The 6843-nt window shown below is 46.6% G+C and overlaps 1 long non-coding RNA gene across 1 annotated transcript; it reads left to right on the forward strand.

Moving 5' to 3' along the window:
* Window positions 1-5412: 5412 nt before the first annotated feature.
* LOC142803236 (uncharacterized) lies at window positions 5413-6140 on the forward strand. Its single transcript, XR_012894018.1, has 3 exons — window positions 5413-5564; window positions 5620-5733; window positions 6031-6140. It is a non-coding gene; the product is annotated as an uncharacterized LOC142803236 (long non-coding RNA).
* Window positions 6141-6843: the final 703 nt, after the last annotated feature.

Genomic DNA, 6843 nt, shown 5'->3' on the forward strand with positions numbered 1-6843 from the left:
CCGCCGCCGCGGAATCTCCGAGTTTGCGGACCGCGAGGATAGTACCTCGAGGCCAATGCAGTTCTGACTTTATCTTCTCCGGGCTTTCAGCAGGGTTTATGTTGATGACGCCCTTGCATGTATCCCCTGGTGCCTTGGCATGGCCCCGAACGGGCAGGTGCTGATCCCCCACTTGCAGCTGGAAGTCCCCAAGGAGTCGCTGTGCCATAGGCAAGATGGTGGTGCTACAGACCAAGATGTTTTGTTCCCAGATCGGCCACACTTGAATTTGCGTGGTAGTCCGGTCGCCGAGGTAGCTGCGGATGGCGTCGCCCGCGTGATCGGCCGGGACGATTGTGCGTAGCTCGCAGGAAACGCGAGGTTGCACTACTACGATGTAGTCGTCGCGAGAGAGGCGAGGAGTTTGACGCGGACGCCACTTGCGTTGCTTCGCTGGCTGCGAGGACGGAGCAGAGGTAGGCACACCACCAGAGGGATGGCGCGCCGGCGTTCCTTGCAAGGCTGGGGAATGGTGGCCCGCTGTGGCGTCTCGTTGTTGTTGAGACACAGACTTCAATTTCGCTTGCTTGCGTTGCCACAGTCTCACCATGTCGTCGAGGTATTCGTCTTCTGATGGCATAGTGTTTACGGAGGATGAAATCTTCATGGACAGCATTTGGCTTGAGGTAGGATCATAGCCCGTAACCACGTTAGCGGCCGCCATCACTGGGCTGAGAGCCCTTAGCGAGGCGGTGTTGTAGCCGGGAGTGAAGGACGTCCCTCAAGTTGTCGAAACTGGACCCACCTGGACGAAGGTGTTGTCTAGGCGAAGCAGAGAACTTGGCGGTGACGATAAATCCAACTTTCACGGGTACCAAGGTGGATGTCCGCAGAAATAGCAGAAAATCTACGGAGGCGATGTGGAGTGCGTCTGTCACCATCGAGCGCTCGCAGCGCCCCCCTTAGCGAAGCGGCCGCAAGCGCTTTATGAGTGCAACATGTAGTCATGTTTTACATGACCCGCATATCATGATTATTATGTTTGGGCATGTCATTTACCTTTGTCGCCCAATCACGTCACGTTATACGAAATTTGAGGAGCTAGCGAAACGGCCACAAGAGTGCTTAGAGCGCATTATGTAGTTATGCTTTAAATGACACGCATGCCAAGATCATCACGTTTATACATGCCATTTACTTTCGTCGTCCTTTCACGTCAGGTAATACCAAATTTTTTGTATGTGAAACTGGCGATATGGCCGCGAGTGCATCATGAGCGTTGTTTGTGATCATATCCCTACATGACCCGCATATCATGATTATTGTGTTTGCACCAGTCATATACGCACCTTCCTCATCAATTGACGTCACGTAATAGAAATTTATATATGTGAAGATAGCAAAACGGCTGCGAGCACATCATGAGCGTGGCATGTAGTCATGGTGTTACATGACACGCATCTCATGATTATCATGTTTGCACCTGTCACATAGCTTCGTCATCCATTCCCGTTCCGTAATACCAAGTTTGGTATATGTGAAGCCAGCGAAATGACCGCGAGAGTATCAAGAGCGTGACATGTAGTTATGTTATATGACACGCGTGTCATGTCTAATAGGTTTGAGCGTATCATTTACCTTCATCATTCATTCCCGTCACGTAATATCAAATTTAGTATATGTGAAGCTAGAGAAACGACCGCGAGGGTTTAATGAACGTGGTATGTTGTCATGTTCTTGCATGACACGCATGACATGATAATAATGTTTGCAATAGTCATATACCTTCGTCATTCATTCCCGCCTCATAATACCAAATTTGATATATGCTAAGCTAGTGAAATGACCTCGAGCGCACCTTCAGCGAGGCGTGTACTCATGATTTACAATGACATGCATTTTATGACTTTAAGGTGAGTGTCTGTGACTTGTGTTCACCATGCAGTCATGTCATACCATACCAATATCACAGCATGTCTTGTGAATGAAACACCGCAGAGCACCATGACCATGAAGTATAAATTATGATATTCATGACATGCATGTCATGATTTTCATGTTACGACTAGTCGCTTATGCTTGTTGTACAGTCATGGTACGCCATACCCATTTAGGTATTGATATTATTATTTAAACGGTCAGGAGATCTGAAAGTCATAGGCGGCGAGATGAATAGATAGATAGATAGATAGATAGATAGATAGATAGATAGATAGATAGATAGATAGATAGATAGATGGATAGATAGATGCGCTCAAAGTCACCGAAGTTCATTAACAAACGCTTCGCATTTAAAAAAGATTTCTCTGTGTCAAACCCCTGCACCGATGGTAGACGAGCGCGCCAAGCATGCGCTCGCATCCATCCGCCATTTGTTTTGCTTTTCCTCTTCAATCGGAGGTCGCTAGGTGGCGTCGAGGGGTGTGGACGCACTCGCTTTGTGCCTCATAGTTCTCATGTTTTTGGTGTGTTTTCCTCGAGGCATCCCAAATTTTTGATACCACTGCACTTGCGAAGTTATCCGGAGTCTGTAGGCACCAGTGTTCTCACCCGGGAGCACATTGTTTCGTCACCACGACCGAAGAAGCCCTTCATGGCGTAGCCGCTATGCCAGACCTACCGGTTGGTGAGAGACGCTGGCGGGTACTTCAGTGATACCGGGACGAACCATAAGAGGGTTTTAGTCTGTCCGGCACTCCGGTAAGTTTTTGCGTATACCGGGTTGCCGGAGGGCGTCAAGCCGGATACCGTTGAAGCAAGCTTTTTGTACTTTTAGCCCGTACCGCCCAAAGTACGCCTTCGTGGCCATGGTAGCCCGTACCGCCTTCGCGGCCATGGCCGCCGCATGTGCGCATGCGGAAAGTAGAAAGTCTTCGCAATTACTGACTGAATTTGAAAATAAAAAAAAACATTGGACAATGCCAATAAATTTTTTCTTTACAAAACGGAACTTTATCTCTCTTTTCTTTATTTGCGCTATGATTTAAACCTAACTCTGAAGAAAACATCAGCATCACGGTGATCGGCATCAGAATCGGCATCACGAGTTGCTGACACAAGCATAGAGAAAAAAAAAAAACAAGAGAGGACACTCCGCGAAACCTGGCCTCAGGAAGTGCGTCACGACTACGTAACGAACTAGTGCTCTCACCAAACGTCAGAGGACGCAAGCGCAAAAAAACAGTTATAATCAATGCCACAGAATTGTTTTTACAAAATAGTAATTATACGCCCAAATCTGGTATGTTCTTTATACACAAAAACAATTTATTCAACACACCTTACGCGATTATTTTTCTGAAGCCGTACTGTCATGAACACCATCCACCCAGCGACAAGCCCATGCATGTCTGACAGCGGGAAGCTTTCGTCGCTTTCGTCAACGTCGGCTGCGTCGGCGTTTTCGTGCGTGAGATAACAGGTGAGGCACGTTTTCAAGCGAAGCTTGTTGAATGACATGTTGTTAGGCTTGTTGGGTCTTTTTTTCAGAAAAACGTTACACCTGCGTGAATAAGACACCATGCAACATAGAATGATGCACACACACACGTTGCGCTTCGTGTGTGCGAGTTTGTTTCTTACGTGGCGTCTCATTCACGCAGTTGTAACCTTTTTCTGAAGCTTGTAAGGACGGGGAGGATCGCTAAAAAGAACGTTTGCGGCTCTATGCGGCGGCTAGACGGGAACATTGTGCAACGTATGCAGTATAGCAAAGGCGGCACGGCGTCAAGCCGAGGCGACGCGTGCTGCGTCTGCCACGGACGCGAGCGTCTGTGCGCTGAGCATAGCTGGGCAGCTAGGTCATAGGCTCAGTGGCTCGGTGCAAAATATTGAGAAGCGTTCGCTGGGCCTCGCATGCTTCACGACGCGTTTCCCGAAGGCCCGGAACACGAATAATTCTTGGTGTGCCGGAGGAAAATCTGGACTAGCCAAGTGGCCATCACCTTCGTTTCTTCGCTAGCCTTGTGCCACTAGTGCAAGCTGCCCACAAATTTTTTTGACGTTTCCAATATAATTTTACCGCACAAATTTCAACTACAATTTTTCTTCCCAATGTACTGCTGATACTGCGTAAGCGCGAAGGTGTTCTAAAGTTCCCAAGCCGCGATACCATTGCATTACAAGGGATAGCGCCTGGAAACTTCTGAAGATCTTTGTACGTGGTCTTGACGTCTATCTTTGTAAGTCAGAGTTTTATGGGTCAGAGATGTATCACTGGTTTTGTATTGTGCATCGATTAGCTAATCATTCAAAGGTGTTTGCTGCTACACTTATGACGTGCACATATCTTTTTCGTAATTTGACAGCGGAGCATCCACTTACTAACAATTTCAGACCGCGCTGATGCCATGCCGTCCGGCGGTCCAAGCTACGGCAGCTACTGCTGTGTATCGTGGTGCTTCAACAATGGCAGAACCCACAAGAAGCCTGGGACGAGTTTCTTCCGCATACCACGGGACAACAGGTGTTAAAGCTTTTCTATGATTTGCATGTCTTTAGGCTTACTGTTCGTACTTGCTCAGTGAGGGTAACAATGAAATATCACTATTCAAGCACTTCCCCTTTCAGCTGATAGTTCATTGCCAATGCAGGATGAAAGCATGGATGCAGTATGCTGGACGCGATGATCTCCTGAGTAAGCCGGCCAGCCTATTGTACGCAACGTACAGGGTTTGTAGCGACCATTTTACTGCTCAAAGTTTCATAGACCCTGGGCACACAAGGCTTACAAGAATGGCTGTTCCCAGTGTGCAACCAGCTGCACCATGTAAGTGATTGACTGAAACTCAAATATGTGCAATAGCTGCCACTTGTATTGAATCAGTGGCGACAGTTAACCACGAAGATCTTTGTAGCCGATGGAGAAACCTCACTATAGAAGTAACACTTGGAAAGTCTTAAATTTTGTGAATTGTGGGTTATTACCTTCCTAACAGCAGCTTTACATTTCTGTCGTTTTTTGATGCTCTTGACCTGCGCAACTTGTTTTGAAAGACTTTAAAGGGCTATTTCACGTTATCTTCAAGCCTGAGTGCACATGTACATATACCTTTCATCAGGGAAAGCTGGCACTGTTGATAATTCCAAAAGTCACAAATAACTTGTTTCCTAGTTGGTGCCTTCTCTTTTCTTCCACGTTCGACCAATTTATGCGTTTTAAAGAGCTTTTTAAGCTTCCCCATGCTACAAGCTTTGTAACTTGTACCAACTGCACATATATGCAGGTTCTCTGAGCGTCGCTTCAAATAGTGACTGTGACATGACTGCAGAAGCTGCCTTGGAAGGTGCGGATAAGCTTCAGTTTGTTTTATTTCAAGCCTCTTACTGACACATTATCGTAATTTCATTTTTTCAGGACCTGCGGTAGAGGCTTCAAAAAGCGGCTCCCACACATTGAGGTGCCCCGATGAGCAGTGTGCACTCAGTGTCGCGATTTCTTTTTTTTTTACCCAAATTGACTGTTGACCAAACCTCTGCAGGTGGCAGCTCCCTTGTAGCTGGTGAAAGAATTTCTGCTGACTTCGTCTTGCCGGAGAAAACCTTAACCAGTCGTTCAGGTGTCACAAAAGGAACTTGTGTGACCGGTAAGTTGTATGTTCACTTCAACACCAGAGTGGATTGATATAGGGACTTCCGCAGGCCGCTCGCAAGATTGTTCCGACAGCACTGTCCGAGGCACTGAACAAGCTTCACAAGACCCTCCAGAAGACGTCTCCGCCAACAGCTCCACGCCTGAGTGCCCTAGAGAAAATGGTGACTATGCTTTTATTGCAGCTGTTTTTAATGTGCTATTTTATGCTTTGGACATTCTGAGAAAACTATCCTCAAAAGGACACTACGTGTGCACTTACAAAGTGGAAGGGTGGGCTCTCAGTCATTTTCATTTTTTTTTGTGCATTGTCAACATTGTGAATGGTTTGTTTTTAGGTAGTGGAATCGAAAACTTTGCACCACAGAAAGTTGTGCACCTTGGGTCTGAAAGAGCGAGGAAAGTGCTCGTATGGGATTTGTTATTCTTCGCTTTTACATCCATTTTTTTGTTTATTGCAGTGCGTTCCTGTGTGCCAGCGACAATGTCTCCATCAATGAAGTACAAGCAAACAATTAAACATCTGCAAGCCAAAGTAGCAGCACAGAGGAAAACTATCAAAAGACTGCGGATATAGCCTTACCAAGCACCGTCATCGACTTCAAAGGCCCTTATAGTTACCCGACCGCACGTCACCGAGGAGGTTTTTAAACTTCTTTCTGCACATGTTCGCTTGAGGCCCAAACGCAAGGGCAAGCGGTTTCTTGTGTGGTTCAAGAAACTCGCTCTTCAATTAAACTTCCGAGGTCTGCGAGCATACCGATTTCTGACTCCATATTTTTCTTTGCCCTCCCGGCGTTCATTAAGGAGATGGCTAGCTAATGTAAAGATGACTCCAGACATAATTCCAGGAATCCTTTCTTCCATTGCAACAAATACTCAAGCTTGGAATGAACGGGACCGAGTGTGCGCTTTAGTTTTCGACGAAATAGCACTCAAAAAGAATTTGTTCTATGATGCTGCAAAAGACGTTGTCCAGGGTTTTACAGATGATGGCACTCGTCGCACTTCAGTATTGCTGATCGAGCACTGGTGTTTCTTCTTGTTGGTGTTTCGAGAAAGTGGGTTCAACCGGTTGCTTTTACTATAGGGCACACATCAACACCATCATCTGGTATGCATAACTTGCTGGTGTCACTCATTTTGGAGCTTAGGAGCATTAATATTGCAGTGAAAGCAGTCGTTTGTGACCAGGGCAGTTCAAATGTAAGTCTCGCTATCCAACTAAGAGTGACTGTAGCAAAGCCTGTTTTTGAAGATAATGGTGAGCGGGT

Source organism: Rhipicephalus microplus, chromosome 3, assembly GCF_043290135.1.
Source record: "Rhipicephalus microplus isolate Deutch F79 chromosome 3, USDA_Rmic, whole genome shotgun sequence".
In the NCBI taxonomy this organism is placed as follows: Eukaryota; Metazoa; Arthropoda; class Arachnida; order Ixodida; family Ixodidae; genus Rhipicephalus; species Rhipicephalus microplus.